Raw genomic sequence first — 19,440 nt, 5'->3', positions numbered from 1 at the left:
GAAATGGGAAAGTGGTCGTCTATATTTGATGGGTTGTAGCAACTGATGAACACTAAGACTCAAGGGACGAGTGAACTCAGTCGCAGGTTGAATGTGATGTACCGACTTGTGGTACAATGACAACATTTTGACAATGACAAAATGGGAGACGCAAGAGAAGGCAAAGGGGTGATTGGTTAGACAGAGGTGGGAGACACATAGCAACGCAAGATGATGATGTGAGATGGGTAGAAGAAACAAAGGATGTTAAGGATTTGCTTGCCTTCAGAACCAAAGGCACAGGTGGGAGATAAGTATGACTGGCTGGACACAGGTAGGTGACACAAGGGAAGGCAATGAACTAATTGGTCACTCACAGATTGGGGAAGCAAAGACAAAACAGGATCTGAAAACATAAAGTAGCCATTCTTTGTCCTTTGTTCCGGCCTTTGAGGTCCCCTACTGCTGAACTTGCTATTCCAACAGCAGGGTGCCACAAAATGTTAGGCTATTGTTGTTTTCACTGAACTTTATTTCAACAAAAATGTAAAAATACGCCACAAAGCAGGAAAAAGACGAGTCGGCAGGAAAAAGAACGCATAGCAAAAAAGAAAAAAGAAATAGATCCCAATTAAACATGCACTTTGATCACAGCTACCAATCGGAGAGAAGAAAAGTAAGGACGCTGTTTTGATTGTAGTCTGCATTTAGAAGTGCTGCGTGTGTGCCTTACGCTTCCTCTGCAGCCTCTCGGCTTCACTAACTTCATCTCATTCAAACACAAAATGACTTAAAGGAGGAAAAGGGGGGAGGAAAGTGGAGAGGGGGAGAGGGTCACAGCCACCATCTACAAAGCCCATTTTCTTAATTAGCTGCTGCCACATCAGCATTTTTTCTCATAAACCTTTTGGATATGCCTCATCACAGGAAGATGTGCCGCTAAAGGCAACCACCTTCCCAGTGGGAATTCTGCCCCCGTGTATGGCCGGAGCAAAAGAACTTTCACAGTCATATGCAAACACACTTTTTTTGGTATAATGTTGATTGAACTGTTGATAAAAAAAACAATTATATATTAATAACAAAAAAACAATAAATGAAATTAAATACGATCTGTTCCTGTTGTGTGTGCTTTGGCCTCTTAGGGGCAGTGTGGTGCCGTGCATGCATGGAGTGTAGGAGAGTAGAAGAATGTTGCAATCAAGCTGTATATATGACTCATTTTCCACAGATTAGAAATAATATATGCCTTTAATTATTGTACACGTCTGGATGTGTTACTACAGCGTTTGTGTGAATATTCATTATTTGAAGAACTATCACTATTAGCCTTTAAATGGGATTTTACAGTGCCTGCTAGCATTGGCACTGACGATGTTTCTAAAATGACATACGTCTTGTATTTAAATATACAGTGTATGTAATTCTACTTTGTGTGTGTGTTTAGCTTTACAGTGAACTCCAATGAACAGTTAGCCACATGAATTGTTTTACTTTAATTAAAATGTTGTTATTGTCGTGAGAAGCCAAAATTAAGAATTTCGATTATTTGCCCAGCCCTACTTGTAGTGTTCCAAAACAATTTTTCATTTGCATGATGGCTAACCTGTTTTGTTTAATATATAAAAATCCCCTCTTAGTAATTAGGGAATGACAAATGATTCTGAACACAGCCTCTGTCGCGATGAAACAAGGTTTAGCAGCAACAAGCAAACAAACAGCTATATGTGCTGAGGTGCTTTGTGGGAAACAGGTGGTGCCAAATGCAGGCACTAAACAACGTGACAGCGAGAGAGTTAATTAGCGGAACAGCGCTAATTGCCAGCAATCATTTCTGTGATTACAGGCACGCTTAAGCAGTCACACATACAGTATGTACACACTCACATGCACACGCACACAATTTGTGTGATTATTTCATAAGTGTTGAATGTAAACACAAGAGAGAGCTAGTGGATTTGTCATTAACTTAAAATGCATTTTTTTACTATAAACAAATTCATTTACCTTATTGACAAATATTCGACCTCATACACGTCTTGTTCAATAATAGAACACAATACTGTGCAATAATGAAACAGTATATAAAATCTGTAGAATTTAATACATATGAATAATACTTTGTTCATATACTTGATATTTTCATTTGGTCTATTTAAATACTGTATTTGACATTTAAATATAGCCATGTAACTATTATGTTTTGAATATATATTTTAAATATTTTTGTCTTATTTAAAAATACTAAATATCATGCAAGATTAAATGAATAAAAATAGTACTGTATTATATCATTGGAATGATGTAATAATAATTTTAATAAAAAACATACAACAATCTGAAATATCCATGTCGCCATCATAGAAAAAATAGAAATATTCTATAATAACTTCAGCATTGAATTTCTAAGCAAATTTCATTAATATGAATACGTATAAATGTTCCATTCAGATGTAAAATATATGTTTTTTAAATGCATTGAAAGCATTTTTAACAGCGTTTGTCGTTATCGCACTTATGACTTGCCTTGATTTGAAATCAATCAATTTAGCCATTTTGTATGGTGTTAAAAAAAATCTTGATTAATTTTTATGGATTGTTTTTGTATGTGTTTATTTATTTGAACTGCTTTGTTTCAAGAAAAGATGTTTCATTCCTTTATATTATTATCAAAAGTAGACATATCAGTATGCTGTAGTACCATGAAAATATCGTTCAAAGAATTCCTCTCTAACATTAACCATTAAAAGTGAGCATTGGTGATGTTATATAGAATATGACTTCAATGTTATAGTGTAGAAATATTAATAATAAATATTTCTGTTGGCGTGTTGAAACATAAAAGCAATCTTGTAATTAGCATTTGATATCAACTCTTCAGATGAAGACTCACAAAGAAGTACATACAGTATGTATGTGTTTCTTTGTGAGTCTTCACTATAAACACAATTGTAATATTTTCTGAACACACGTATACACAAAAAACTCTCTCTCTCTCTCTCTCTCTCTCTCTCTCTCTCTCTCTCTCTATATATATATATATATATATATATATATATACATACTATGTATATATAAGAAAGCAAGGACAGAATATGCATGATGTGTTGACGTGTGCACTCGTGTGTGTGTGTACGTGTGTGTGCCATTTATAATTCATGCAAACATGTTTGAAATGAATACAGTTTTTCAAATGTGAGGCCTCAAGTGGGTGATGGGGGACGAGCAGCATTTCAATAATCATGTTTCATATTTGTCCAGTATTTTCTGGTGCTGTTTAGAATAATTAATATGTTAAAAACGTGGTTTTCGGCAATCTTTTGATATGGAATTACAGTCTTAAAATATCTGTGGGGGTTGAATTCCTTTTGGATTCACTTTTTTTTTTACACATGCTTCTAAATGCTCTTCCTGTTAATAATCAAACCATATTTGTATTTATTCTCTTTAAAATAAAAATGGAGGTCATGCAAATACATATACTATTTAGTATCACATACATTTTACCCATTGAAATGAATTGAAATGTAAAAACAAATGGAATCAAATAAACTAGTGTTTTAAAGTGTGTACTACATAAAGTGTACTGTATGTGCTGTATCATACATGTGCTGGATGTGTGTCTGTAAAGGGTCTGGCCTGGTGAGAGGTATCAGAAGCTGCAGAAGTTTTTTTGTTTTTTTCTTGCAGTACAAAACTGTTGAACACTAGCAAAAAATCTGCTGTAGGCCACAACTCACGCATAGGCGCTCACATGCAGACTAACCCAACCCAACTCCGGCTACTGGCATCATTCAATGGGCCACGCCCCTTTAAGGCACACATCCAGCACACAAATACAACAGTAATTACATTTTATTAAGCCAATTTATTTCTTTACATTCCCTTTTCTTACATTTATTATGTTGTTATACAATAGAGTGTTATTTTCTTTATGAACAACAAACAAAACAATCAGGGGCTGGAACGCATTACTGTAATGCCATTTTGATATACAAGGTCCATTTTCATATAATTTGATCAATAACGGTAAAGACAGTTCTCAATAAAAAAAAAAATAATTATAATATACATATTTTTTATGCTGCTCTGGTTTTATAAGTCTAAATGTCTTCTATGCTGAAACAGCCACGCTTGCAGTTACTTATGATTTAAACTTTTCGGCATTCATAGTAAAGCCAGTCCTTGCTGACAAAGGCAATGGTGGTGGCCCACTGAGAAACGCTCCTTTCATAACGGTAAAGAAAAACGTGCATAATGGTAAAGACATAAAAAGCTTCATATAAAACGAGTGACTTCAGATTCTGTGGATACAAGTGCATAAATGATCATAGCCACTCATTAAACCTATTGCGATGAACACTTGTCCTTATACAACTGTAATATCGGTGATACTTACGATCCTTTTATAAATTCACACATATCTCAGAAATAACACAATTTTTTTTCTGTCTGCTCTTGTGTAAATGCAAAATGGCTGCATCACCCTGGCATTTCAGCTCATAGGTCCCTCTGGTGTATTGCAACAACAATAATGAGGATCTCTAAAGTGGCATTTATGGTAAACACAGCTTGAGAGCGCTTGAGTCGTGGTGGGCCATTTATATTAAACAAAAAAAAAAAACTCTGACGATGCTAAATTTCTTGGAAACCGAATATTAACAACAGAAGAAACATCCTGTAGATCTGAAAATGCAACTAGCATTTTCAGAAAACATGTTGCAACTCATGAAACTTTGTTTGGGAAACATAAGAGTAAATAGTTTGAATAATATTACTTTAGAATATAGAAACAATTATTACTTTTTGGATGATAAATAAACTGCCAGTAATTAAAATACTCATATGAGTAAAATTAATTGATTTTCAAAAGAAAATTCAGTGTGATGTGTCTTTTCTGTTATTGATCAATTTATATGAAAATGACCCACAATTAAAGTGAGTTGCAAGCTTGGTGAGGAAGCGAATTAAACCGGTAGGTCAAGGTACCAGTGTGGCCATCTTACGGCAGCATCCAGCGTTGATGGAGGGGGCTAGCGTAGCAGTCATTAGGGTGTTTTATGTAGCCTGCAGCTAGCATGTCAGCTTCTCGATGCTAATGGGCCCTCGCCCTGGAAAAATGAGCATGGCGATCACTCTCTATGGGGCTTGCGCAGAGTTCACCTTGTTCCCGCTCCAGCACATTATTCTCATTAAACGCAAACACTCCTGTGGGCTTTTTTTTCTTTTCTTTGGGCTAAGCTGTCACACTTTGCTGTGACAAAACCACATCAGACTTTTACCTCAACGAGACCTTTTAACGCATTAAAATCGGCAATGCTTTCAATGACACACGTGACAGAATCAAAGAATAAAGATTAGGAAAGGTCATCAGTTTTTGCCAGGTAAAGAGTCTGTTGAGAATTAAGTTGGCTATATTTATTTTTAATTTTTTTATTGTTATTATAATTTTTTTTAAACATCGTGTTTGAAATGCCCCTGCCCAACAAAAAAGTAGCTCCACTTACTACTAAGTTATTCTTTTTCAATCACATTTGTGTTGGTGTAAATTTTGTAATTACAATAACAGGTCAGGATTGTAGCGCATGACCAAATTATAACGTGCATGGAGAAAAGCTAGCGGATGAAACTGTTTACCCCCAAATAATTTGAGAGAACTTCTCAGTTTCGCAGGCTCTTAACACGGTGGACAAAAAATACTTTTTTTGATTAAATGTTTTCTTCTTTAATCATATTTTTTTAGATTTAAAATTAAAAAAAAATGTTTTTCTTTAATTTGTATTGAAAAATCTAACTATAGATTAAAAAAGCTTTTCCTTTCAACATTTCAACAAGTCCTAATCTGAAGAGAAGAAAGCTGTATTTTTTTTAGACCCCAAAAAAATCATAATCTGTCAAGGCTCTTTTTTTATGAAAAAATTGTAATGTTACAAAGATTCTGTGGAATTTTCCAAAGGACATAAAATATTTTTTTCACGAATAAATATTTTTCTGAGCACATTTGAAGTGCTTTCTTAGTATTGTTCCCATCGTAACAACACTAGCTGCGATGGTTACAAAAGACTACCTGTAAACAAGAAACAAACAAAAAGTGATTTGAATAAACATTAGGGAAAAAAAGTGCTCGTCCACAATTACAATGGGCTCGTGTTTGTGTGCTCTCATTAATCTCACTTAAAGGTGACACGTGTGCTACAAAATGTTTTTATTACTGCAAGCCGACAAAACAAGCAAACGTCTGACACGTTATGAAGCGCCACCACAAGCGCGGCGGCAGCGCCGGCTGTCTTCATAACATCTCCCCCTGCAAACACAATCAGCGTCACATAAACTGGAGAAGCAACTTCAACTTTTTGGGCTGTAAACGTAGCTTCCAAATAATCCAAATGTAACACGATAAAAAAAGAGCTGAAGCCCAACACATTACATGAAGTCGCGCTCAATTTCCTTGTCTTTTTTTTTTCACCTTTTTGCAATAAAAGCTTGCCATCTTTCTTTCGTCGTCCTCCTCATGTCTTCATTAAAGTGTCACTCTCCATTATTTTGCTGCTATCTCAATTAGCGCAAGCTTTAATAAAGGAAGGGGTCCGTGACTCAACCTCATCCCCGAAACACTCAACTACAGCTCAAAAATCAACCTGAATGATAGACTATACCACTAAGTATTTATACTTCAAGTATTTCCCGTTAGTTCCCATACATTATATTATTTCCAGCACTTGACACCATTTCTAATAACTGCTGTTACATGATTTCCAATTTCCAAAGCAGTATTTCAACTACTAATTAAATGACTAAATGATTTACGATTGAACAATGACTCAGGACCGCTGATAGTGTAGTGGTACACACGCCTGAGTTGTGTGCGGGCAGCGTGGGATCAATTCCCGCTCAGTGACAGTGTCTATGTGTGCCCTGCGACTGGCTGGCGACCAGTTCGGGGTGTAGTCTGCCTTCGCCCATTGACGGCTGGGATAGGCTCCAGCAACTCCCCGCGACCCTATATAGGATAAGCGGTTTGGAAGATGACATGACATGACAATGACTCAGGACACATGTTAGTCTAGTCTAATTGGATCTCAGTGCAGTGTTTGATACAGTAGATCATAATATACTGTAAAACAAGTAGCAAACTTGGGTAGGATGAAATGGAACAGTGCTAAAATGGTTTAGGTCCTATTTGGAGGAAAGGAGTTATTTTATGACCATTGGAAGTTTGGAATCTGATCAAATGGCCATGACAAGTGGAGTCCCTCAAGGGTCAACCCATGGACCCCTTTTGTTCAGCATGTTTATGCTACACTTGGCTCAAATTCTTCAGAAAGCCACTGTTGGCTATCATGGCCATATGCATATGAGGGAACTATTCTGTCAATGTGCCCAAATGATAACTGTTCAATTAAGTTGTTGTGTCACTGTATACAACAAAATTGAGGTGATTGTTGTTGGCAATTTAGAAAAGAGGATTGCCATTGGTAAACACTTGGAATCACTGTCTTTAAAAAAAATCAAAGACCAAGTCCAAAACGTTGGTGTGCTGATAGATACGGATGTGACTTTCAGCAGTCACATCAAATCAATCATAAAACAGCCTTTTACTATCTTAAAAACATCTCCAGACTGAAGCAGACCAGGACAAGCTTATCCATGCTTTTACCTCCAATAGACTTGATTACTGTAAAGGTCTTCGATAAAGAGCATCAAATAGCTGCAGCTCAGGTTCTGACCAGAACAAAGACATCAGAGCATATTACTCCAGTCCTAAATGCTTTACAACTGCTCCCAATCACCTGTAGACTAGATTTCAAAATTCTGCTTCTGGTCTGTATATCACTGAATGGTTTGGGTCCTTAAAAATGCTGATTAAATAACAACCCAGTAGTGCTTCTGAGGTCTGCAGACTTGGGTCAATTAGTGGTGTGCTCAAAGCAAACATGGTGAAGCATCATTTAGCTGTTATGTTGCACGAAAATGGAATGAGCTGTCAACAGAAGTGAAGTCAGCCCAAAGTGTAAATGGTTTTAATCCAATGGATAAAAACTATGTGTCCATGCTATGCAGTGGTAGGGAGAGAGTTTAGGACCTGGGCCTTCAGTGGTGATTTAAGTCACCTAATCCAGAGGTTCCCTAACATTGGTACCTGTCCGTGGGAGATTCGGTACCAGGTACCATCCAGGAAAAGAATACATTATTCGTTTATTTATTTTTTATTTTTACTTTTTGCAGAGCATATACTGTACATCAGCCTTCTATTACCTGGTATTGCAGTGTTTCTCCCCATTTTTTGCTGCTTTCCCAGTTAGCATCAGATTTAATAAAGAGATCTAAGCCTTCCTCTCCTCTACGACACTCTGAGTCGCAAATCAGGCGGAATGATGGAGTCACCATGCAAAAAGTGATGGGCACGAATAGGAGGAATGCACGAGGGAGCGAAGAGGTGGGAGACAAAAAGGAGAAGGAGGAGAGTTCAATCTCAGCCAGTTTTCTGTTCAGCATCTGCTTCTCCTCCGAGAGCAATTAGACTGCTGTGCAAGTGTGTGTGTACGCGTGGGTGTGTGTGCAGGCGTGTGCATGGGTGGGTGTGTGCGTGTGTGAGACAATGTCCACGTTGTCCAATAATCACTACAGAAAGTCAAAGATCTTTGGAGGGTTCAGCAAAAATAAGTACACAATACAGACGCACACATGCACAAACACACCCCCTTACACCCCCCCCCCCCCCCACACACACACACACTCAATCAACATGGCCAACAACAGCGGTGCTAACAGGATACAAAATGATGCGTCTTTTGGTACCCGCTACTATTTTCAATACCTGAGAATAATCCACCTACCTTGTAGGATTTCTAGTACCTTGTGCTCTTCGTTGTACCTGGTACTGCACTAATACCTGGCTCATTTATCACACATTATCAAGTTCCAATTATTATTTTCACTACACATTAAAATACCATCTCAATTACCTGATTAATCACTTGTGGTACTAGCACTGTACTATTTCAAGTACCCAGTAGTAGTAGTAATAGTAGTAGTAGTTTCTACCAGGCTACTTGTTAGTTTTATTTAGTATCTATTACTGTTACTTCTACATAATACTATTTATACCACTTTTTCTAGCACTTAATACTATTTTCAATAAATGGTAATATTTCACATGGCTTGTAAAATTGCTTGTAACTGGTACTATTCCTAGTACCTGGTACTATTTATATCATAACATCTAGTACCTATTATTATTTCTACTATCCTGTACTCTATTCTCACTCATCTGATTATGATAGATGTAATACTAGTAACCTGTAGTATTTCTGGTACCTGGTAGTATCTCTACCACATGTTATTGTTCATAGTACAACAGATAATAATAATAGTAATAATAATACATTTTATTTTTATAGCACTTTTAATATCTCTCCTCACAACAAAAATAAGTGAATAAAATAAAACCTGCTATTAAAACAAAAACAGTTAAAACCAACAGAAGAAAAAAAAAAAGCAAAGTGGTGTTAAAAAGCATGGTGGAATAGATGAGTCTTGAGGAGTGTTTTAAAGGATGTGAGGTCTGCGCAGTTACGAATGTGTTGTGGAAGGGAGTTCCAGAGGGTGGGGCAGCAACAGAGATGGCTCGGTCCCCCCAGGTTTTGTACTTGGTCGGGGGGATGGCAAGGAGGTTCGCATTTGAGGAGCGGAGGGTGCGGGAAGGAGTGTATGAGTGGAGAAGATCAGAGGTGATGAAGGCATGAATGAGGGTTTAAGCGGCAGTGAAGGAAGGTGAGAGGCGGAGGCGAGAAATGGTCCTGAGGAAAAAAGAAAGCAGTTTTGGTGATTTGGGTAATGTGTTGATCAAAAGAAAGATTATTGCCAAAGAGGACACTAAGGTTGTGGCAGTGAGAGGAGCCGGACAGTGTGGGGTTGTCAAGAGTAAGGTTAAAGTTGGAGGCAGTTTGTGTGAGGGATTTTGGGCCAATTATCAGCAGGTGGGATTTAGAGCAGTTGAGGAAAACAAAGTATGTTTGCATCCAGGATTTAATATCAGAAAGACAGTTGGACAGAGTGGAGTGGATAGTAGAGGCGATAGATTTAGTGCAGATGTACAATTGGACGTCATCTGCGTCCTGGCGGTGACGGATAATTTGACCGAGGGGGAGAAGGTAGAGGATGAAGAGAAGAGGACCGAGCACAGAACCCTGGGGGACACCATGGGACAGGGGGGCAGTGGATGAGGAGCAGTTGTTGATGTGGATGAATTGTTTCCTGTGTGTGAGGTAGGAAGCCAGGTGAGGACTTTGTCGCTGATGTTGACAGATTGCAGGCGAGAGATAGGATGGAGTGGTTAATGGTGTCAAAGGCGGTGGTGAGATCGAGGAAGATGAGAATGGAGAGTTGGCCACAGTCAGAGGAGAGGAGGAGGTCGTTGGTGATTTTGAGGAGGGCGGTTTCAGGGCTGTGTTGTGTGCGGAATCCAGATTGAAATTGTTCAAAGAGTTGGTTATTGTCGAGGTGATCTTTGATGTGGGATGCGACGACACGTTCTATAATTTTGGACAGGAAGGGGAGATTGGAGATGGATCGGAAGTTGCTGAAGACGTCAGGGTTGAGTCCGGGTTTTTTTATGATTGGGGTAACAGCAGCAAATTTGAGTGAGGAGGGAATGGAGGAAGAGTTGAGAGAGGAGTTAACTATGTTGGTGATGAGGTGAGAAATGGTGGGAAAGCAGTGCTTGATGAGGGAGGATGGAATGGGATCCAGTATGCAGGTTGACGATTTCATTGTAGAGATGATCTTGGTGAGCTCGGCAGAGGAGACAGTTGTGAATTTAGAGAGGGGCGGATTGGTAGGAGGGACAGAGGTAGGTAGTAAGAGAGGGGGTGGACTAGTGAGGAGTGGAGGATATTGACTTTAGTTTGACAAAAGGATAGGAATGAATTGCATTTTTCAGTGAATGAGGTAAAAATGTTATCACAGGGTTTGAGGAGTTTGTTGACGGTGGAGAAGAGTGCCTTTTGGTTATTGGAATCGGTGCGAATGAGGTTGGAGTAATAGGCGGAACGGGTGGAGTTGAGGGCTGTCTTGTATAGCTGAAGGTGATCAGTGTGGACCAGGGGTCACCATGTCTGGTCCTCAAGGGGCACCTATCCTGCATGTTTTCCATCTCTCCCTGCTGCAAGACACCTGTTTCAAATGATTTGTATCGTTATCAGGCTTCTGAAAAGCTTGCTGATGAGCTGATCATTTCAATCAGGTGTGTTGCAACGGGGAGAGATGGAAAACATGCAGGATAGGTGCCCTCCGGCACTCCGGCAGGGGGAAGTGCTGTGGGGTGATGGAGTGGAGGAGGAGGAAGTTACAGGTGTGTGATTTGAAGATAGTCATGCGGAGTGACGAACAACGTGCTGGATGTTTGCTGAAAGTATGCTGCTGCCCAGTTTGTTGGGGTGAAAACCGTCCGCCCTTTAAGAGAGATGGACGACCCCAAAATAAATTAAAATTGTCAATGAATCCCACATTGTGCATCCTGCAGGCTGTTTGGAGCCAGGTGTGCAGGCTGAGGGGGCGCCTAAAAATGCCCATGCTTCAGTGCGGAGAGAGCGGGCCACTGATGAAGTTGAAATTCCCGATGGAGTTAAGAAGATGAAAAAGTTTGATGAAGTGAGTTTTGGATTTTAAGATACTACCTGGTACCCGATTTTATTTACATAACCTGTCCTATCTCGACTACCAGTATACGATACATGAATTTGCACTATTTCTAGTACCTGTTATTAATTCTACTAGTTGGTACTAGTTTTAAAATAATGGATACCACATGCTTAAAACATGTATTTTGCTGCATAGTGTATAAAAGTGTCTTGAGTGTTGTTAGTGTTGTGTGAGAGGTCCCGTTCATACTACATACGGTGCCGTGTGCTGAGATTGATAGGGCACAGGAGTTTTATTGGAGTGTCTGTCACATGGCCTGCAGCCTCAGTGTCTCTAATGGAACCTTCATTTCCTTCATTTCCTCTGCACGCTGCCCCCGCAGGCCACGTGTAACACTCGCGCTGACCCGCCGGATGGACAACACGGCACATTTGTCTCTCACACACACACACAGCACACACACGCACACGCGCTCGCACGTATAAGAGCAGATATGTCTCCTAATACCCCTGAATGTTGCCTGTAGTGACCACAAGGCACAAAATGGCTCTGAAAATAACACCCACTACTTGGTTGTGCACAGTTAGCATTAGCATTAACTAGCTGTTTCTATTTTCTACTACCAACACTTTCTATTACCTGGCATTATTTCTATAGCTTAGTAATACTTTAGTTCTGGTAATGTTTACTGTATATGGTACTATTTGTACTACTTCATTCTTCCTAGTGTTAGCTACCTAGTTCAACTACTGTCTACATTTCTACTACTAATGCTATCTATCTATCTATCTATCTATCTATCTATCTATCTATCTATCTATCTATCTATCTATCTATCTATCTGTCTATCTATCTATCTATCCATCTATCTATCTAGTATTATTTTTAGTACTATATCTAGTAGCCTACTTGTGACTATTTGTGGAGTATCTGGTACAAAGTGTACAGTAATACTATTGTTTGCAATATTTTCTTTTTCTTAATACCTGTTAGTTTTTCTATAATCCATTACCATCCATCCATTACTAGCACTTGGTACTGTTTGCAGTACGGTGCTATTTCTAGCACTTTGTACTAATTCGAATCATATTTCTAGGGACCAGTATCATATATAGTACCATGTGCTATTTCAGGTATCCAGTACAAATATTTGGCAATATTTCTATTCCATTTATAAGTAGTAGTTGTGTTGGTACCTGATACTGTTTCTAGTATCCGTGCTAGTAGTATTTGTAGTTGCTGGAACTTCTTCTAGCCCCGTTACCATTATTAGTTCCTGGTAGTACAAATGACTAAAAATACAAAACTTTTCCATCTGATGTAGAAAGAGTTAGCCATTAACATTACCATCAACCAGCAAGCATGATGACAGTACTATGATTTGAGTCCTGCACAGGAACCTGATGGTAGGAACAGAGTTGGAGGTGAGCATTAAAATTTGTTTCGCCAAGCAATTAACTTTAGCCAGTTTGCTCAACCATAGCACCAGTATTTGAATTTTATGCATTTACACATTTTTGTCATGGATGATCAGTTGCATTGGATTAGATTGCATCTACACTGTAAGGACGTTAGCGTTACCTTTAGCCAATGAGTATGACTATAGCCCTTCTTTTGAGTAATACAGAACTTTTCTTCTTGATGATAGAAATAGGACTGGACGTGAGTTGCATTTTTTGCATGGGGTGGGCACTTTACCCTTTTTTGCTAGTCCGTCCTCCGTCCGCGACTTGGGTACCCTTCCGTCCTTGTCCCTCCTTCCTTATTCATAAAAATGATTTCCCTGCAAGCATCCTCGTTAGCTGGTTAACATGGCCACATCATCATTATTTACCCCTTTGCGAGCAGTGATTCAAAAAAGCCCTCAAAAAGTAAAACTCCCTTTGAGAAAAGTAACTTTGTCTGTTTAGTACACAGTGGACTTTTTTTCTTTTCATTTGTGTTTGCCTTGTCTATAAAACTCTACACGGAGTGCCAATGGCGATAACATCAAAACACCTGTTATCCATTTGCCGTCGACACTACCGTACTTTTTTAAGCAAAAGCATGATTGTGACACTGCCGCTCCGTCAAAGTGTGCGCTATCTTGTCGCATTGGCTGCGTGAGCACATTGCTCATGTGCCACCTGGAGACATATTACCTTAGCGTAGCTATCTAGCTGATAGCGACCAGCAACGTTTTGATATTTATGAAGAGCTCAGCGGGGAATTGCGTGTGCTTGCGACCCCCGCCCCCTTCTTTAATCAGAGAGTTGAACACAATTCATCTGCAGGAGGAATGTTGAGCATGCTAACGTTAACAAAGACATTCTAAAACCATTGCAATACAAATTGCTAAGATAATAGCGTATATAGGGGCAAGTTCCCTTAATGTGCCATCAAGTTTTAGCTTCTACTACAAGCAGTTTTGGGGGGGCTTTAAGGTTTCAAAGTAGTATTTCAAGCTAGTTTTAGGGTTATAAAGTAGTTTTTCAAAGTAACCAGGTTTAGCTTTTCAAAGCAGGATGTCAACCCAGGTTTGGGCTTTCAAGTCTGAGTTTGGGGTTTGAAGTTAAAATTTTCAGCACAAGCCTGCCTTAAGGTTTCAAGTTATGATTTGAGTTTGACTAAGGTGGCATCTGTGAAGTCCAACTTTGAGATGAATGCCACACATATCACACGTGACAGTGTAGGACAAGAAGACGAGAGTATGAGTACACTATGTTCTATATAGTATATGATATCATATTGTGGAGCTCATCCATCACACGTGTCGTCAAGCCACCAAACAAAACACGTTTATTTTGGTCTTAAGTCCCAAAGCTGAGGACACGCTCATCTGTCTTCAGCTTACACTCGCCATCACTCACAGCGTACACACATCCCATAATAGAACACATCTTCCAATCACACACATTTCACACACATCACACAGTAGGAGATGGTCAAGTGAAAGTCATGCCAGTAAGTTTGATTTGGTTAATAAACATTCAAAGGTTGTACTAAGACGAGTCAAGTGTTTTGCCGGACCATTGTAGGAAAGAGGAACAGGGTTTAAGTCAAGGTTAGGGTTTCAAATAAGGGTTTCAAGTCTGAGATAGGATTTCAAAGTTGTACTTGGAATCAGGATTTCAAGTTAGGGTTAGGGTTTCAAATTAGGATTCCAAATCAGGGTTAGGGTTCCAATTTAGGCCTTCGAGTCCAAAGTAGGGCTTCAAATTAGGGATGCAAGTTAGTGACCAAAATTAGGTGTTCAAGCCAGAGTTAGGGTTTCAGGCCAGAGATGGGATTTGAAATTAGGGTGCGGTTTCATATTAGGTCTTTAAACCTGGGGAAGGCCTCAAAATTAGAATTTCAAGAAGTTTAGAGCTAGAGGAAGGGTTTCAAGTCAAGTTTAAGATTTTAAGTAAAGTGTTAAGGTTTAAATCAGAGTTGGGGTTTCAAATTAGGGTTTCAAGTTAGGTTTTGGCTTAGGGACTCAGGATTTCAAGAGCCATGCTTGCCTGATTGCTTGCCCACTGCCAGTCACCGTCTGCCTCCTGAGAGTTGACACGAGTTTGGTGTCGCTAAATGTTCGAAACACTGTATAAGCAGTCGTGGTTCGTGTGTCCATTCATGCTCTTGTCCACTTCAGCCCGTGTAAGTGGAAAAGCGATCGCCACAGTATTTTTTTTTTGTGGAGGTGATCATAATGAGATCACGTTTTATGTCAATAAATCCAAACTATTGTGCAGAACACTTTTATACTTTCACAGGTTGAAGTGGACAAGAGTAGTGATGTGCGTTTGCATTTTGGTGGCGATCGGTCGCCGTTTTAGACAACAGAACTGACAAAGCGAGCAATATTACCACGCTTGGCTCCCTCCCGTGACGTAGACTGCTGAGACTGAAAAACTAACAAGCCCAGCCCCAAAAAAGGGCCGGGGCAATTTGTCGTAAATCTAATAACAAAGAAAGCCATTAAATCACGACAGAGTCTTTTGAGGGGGGCATTTTAGTACTGATGTCCTTTTTACATGCAAACCTATTATATAAGTGCCAATGTTAAGCTCATCCAAGTGTCTCTCTTTAACCCGCAGGAGTCCTTGCAGGGCTTAAAGGTTGTCAGTGAGCCAGCAGCACCATTTATCATTTGATCTGCGCTACAACGGACAGGCCACTATCAGCAATCTCATATTGATCCAGCCGGCCTTTTCTACGTCTGCTGCCCTCCACTGGCACGCGGCTTTAATGGAAGAAACAATGCATAGCAAGCAGATACACCCTCAGCACCCTACCAGCAACACCCTCACTCTCAAAGACCCCTGCTGCCCCCTTCGACATGGTTGCCTTCTTCGCCACTTGCCAGGAATTAAGGAAGAAACAATCGATCAGATTTTCCTTTGGATCAAAATAAACAGATAGATACACTGTGCATATACGATTTCAACTTAGGGTTTCAAGTCAGGCTGAAGGTTTCAGCATTGGGTTTCAAGTCATGGTTAATGTTTTTCATTACAGTTTTGAACCTTTTCAGGGTTTGAAAATAGGGTTTGAAATCAGGGTTAATGTTTGACATTATGGTTCTTAACATGGATCAAGGCTTCAAGTCAACATTCAGTTTTCAAATTCAGGTTTCAAACCTGGGTTGGGGTTTTAAGGAATGAAAAGCCAGGGTTAGGGGTTCATGTTAAGGGTTTAAATCAAGGTGATGGACGAACCGATTTTCATCAATTTGGGTTTTAAGCCAACAGTGAAACAGAATGCATTTTGATATAGAAAGATGGGTTCTGCTCAAGCATACACACATATACACGCACACACAACTCGTCATCAGTCAGTCATCCCAGTGGGCTGCTTTGAGCGCGAGCTGGTTCTTGTGGGCAGATGGCGAGGCTACGGCCAATCACGTGGCTTTATGAGCGAGAAAGGACTTTCTGGACAAGCGACGGATGACTCGCGTTACGCCTTCCATCCAGAACGCAACAACAACTGCAAAAACGACAACATACACACAAAGACTTTGTTGTCACCTTGAACAGATCTGGACTCAAAGCTCTAATCCTGGCTTGACACTGCCGTTTTGAATATTACCACTTCATTGAAATGCTAATCCAGGCTTGAAACCCTATCCCCAACTTGATACCCTGATTTGAATCCATAACACATATTTAAAACCATATCTCGAAGCACTAACATTAACACTGCCATGAAAACGTCATTGCAAAAAGGGAAGCCAAGTAAAAGCAAGAGAAAGGTCACAATAAGATAACCTTAATTGGAACCATACCATTGGCTTGACATCTTATATTGAAATCCTGGTCCAGGCTTGATTCCCTAACTCTGTCTTGACACCCTAATTCAAAACCTTAACACTTGTTTGCAATCCTTACACTGTCATGAAACTTTTGAAAATGTTCAATCCTATACCCTTGGTTTAAACAGGCTCAAAATCCTACTTTGAAATCTTGACTCAGAATTGAAACCCTAACCTGGCAAAATCCATCTTGCCTGATACATTTCACATCTTCAATCTATGGTATTGTTGTTGTTGTTTTACCTTCAAAGTACTGATCTTCTTCCCGGTCTCGACTGTGATCAGTTGGAGAGCAGATAGTGATCGGGACTTTAGATGGATGTGTTAAAGGGCGGGGCGGGGTGGGGGTGCGGTTGGAGAAGGACACATTGCTGGGTGAAGCGGTGGGGTGTGGGGGTTGCATTGGAGGCGACAGCAGCCAGGAGATAAGACGCTTGTCGTGTAATTCCTCCTCCTTTTTGGCACATCCACCACTCTGGATCTCAGCTCAGTCCTGATCTTCAACACCTCTCCCTAGACTCCTGTCACACATACACGCGCACGCACCCTCACACACACACACACATATAGAAAGATGCTTTAGGAGGGGTGTGTCATGTTGGGGAAGAGGAGCTCATCCAGACTGAGGCTAAAGCCAGATAAGTTGTTGAGGGAGAGGATCAACACACAGCCAGTGTTCCTCATGTCTCCTTTCATGTGAACATGTCACCTTCTTAAAATGTCCCATTTGGACATTTTTGGATGAGGCTTTCACACTGAAAGTCTGCACCTGGCTTACTGGAAGGTGTCGAATAGGCTCCCCTCACATGCTGTTTGCAAACTTGGTCACAAGTGAATAGCAGGGAATATAAAGTCAAACAATGGACCTGCTGCCATCTTAGAATCAGGCCCGGGAGCCTGATGCTGGCCCGACGGGGCCACCAGTATAAATTTCATACTGTATATAAATGTGATGAAATCAACATCTATCCATCCATCCATTATCTAAACCGCTTATCCTCACATGGGTTACGGCCGTGCTGGAGCCTGCGCCAGCTGACGTCTGGCAGTAAGCGGGGTACACCCTGAACTGGTTGCCAGCCAAACACAGGCCACACAAATACAAACAACCATTCACACTCACTGTCATACCTTGCGACAATTTTGGGTGTCCAATTTACCGACCATGCATGTTTTTGGAATGCGTGAGGAACCCGGAGAAAACCCACACAGGCACGGGGTGAACATGCAAACCCCACACAGGAAGGCAGGGGCCGATTCGAACCTGCGACCTCTGCATGCGTGCTAACCAGTCCATGTTCTTGCTTTTTTAATATCTAATATTCAATATTTTGAGTTTTAGCAACTCAAACTGATCTTTGCTCATCTCCAGCTGTGCACATCCATCGCCCCCATTTGCTGACAAAGCGTGTACTTTGTGTACTACATACTTGCGCGCATTTAGGCCACTGAGTCTACACTATTTAATCCAGAGCTAGGCTGTATACTGTATAAATTTACTTAGCGAAAAATGAATTTCGCTAAGTATTGTTTTTAAATCTTGACTAGTACTCTTTCTGGCAAGGCTACTAAAACATGGCCTATGTCGAGCCACCATACAAAAAGGCTTAATGTCGGATCCTGCTGCATCACACTTATAATATAATAAATTGTCTACAACAAAATTCATGATGTACTGTATATTGAACTGACCTTTTAGGCCAGTTCACCATATATATATATATATATATATATATATATATATATATATATATATATATATATATATATATATATATATATATATATATATTTTTTTTTTTTTTTTTTTTTCAAAAAAGCTAAATTTCTAGTTGAGTGGCCCGGAAGGTCACTCAGATGGGGTTGTTAGATTAGGCCTCTTTGGCATATATGATTAGATAGGTGAATTGAGCTGGGCCGTTATCTTACTGTGACCTTTCTCTTGCTTTTACTTGGCTTCCCTTTTCTGTGACACTCTTGGCACACTTAATAGTTGATTTCAGTAAAGACCATAGAGTCAGACATAATCACGTGGGCTACCTCCACAGCTCCGTCTCAATATTTCTGGCACACTGCAATGGTCTAAATTTAGGACGACCCCACTTTTTGTGGGGTCGAAAGGGGGACGGGCACTTTTTACATTAAATTGTTTACAAATTGTTAAATTCCAAATTAAGTCGGCCTCAGTATTTGAGGCCAAAAGGGTCCTACAGTCCTACAGACACGGCCAGCCAGGGAGGAGACTAGCCCTTATTTGTTTAGATCTTGAAGACAGTATAGCCCTTATTTGTTTCGATCTTGAAGACAGTATAAATGTGAGGGCTGCATGTTAGACCGCACCTCTTTTCTAGCTTCTCCCGTTTCAGGTGAGAGCGTTCGCGAGGATAGAAAAGCCGCCCAGATCTGATGATTTTATGATTCCTGAACTTCAGAGATGGTTAAGATAACAAACGAACAAATTCAATCGACTTGTGTGAGTCTTTATTTTCATTGGGTGCCTTCTTGAAAGATAAAATGAACACGCATTGAGTAAGTACCGGGTA

General features: G+C 40.0%; 1 long non-coding RNA gene across 2 annotated transcripts in view; it reads left to right on the top strand.

Annotated features, from left to right (window-relative positions):
- Positions 1–17,124, top strand: part of LOC147149867 (uncharacterized) — a 57,203-nt gene extending 40,079 nt beyond the window's left edge. For both annotated transcript variants that reach the window (XR_015086198.1, XR_015086199.1), the window contains exon 5: positions 15,681–17,124. This is a non-coding gene — a long non-coding RNA (uncharacterized LOC147149867). The remainder of the gene's footprint in view (positions 1–15,680) is intronic.
- The last annotated feature ends 2,316 nt before the right edge of the window (positions 17,125–19,440 follow it).

This window comes from Filicampus tigris, chromosome 3 (assembly GCF_054856515.1).
Source record: "Filicampus tigris isolate MCC_2025a chromosome 3, RoL_Ftig_1.0, whole genome shotgun sequence".
NCBI classification, from domain to species: Eukaryota; Metazoa; Chordata; class Actinopteri; order Syngnathiformes; family Syngnathidae; genus Filicampus; species Filicampus tigris.
The sequence above is the reverse complement of the archived record's forward strand: the minus strand, read 5'-3'. Positions and strand labels throughout refer to the sequence as shown.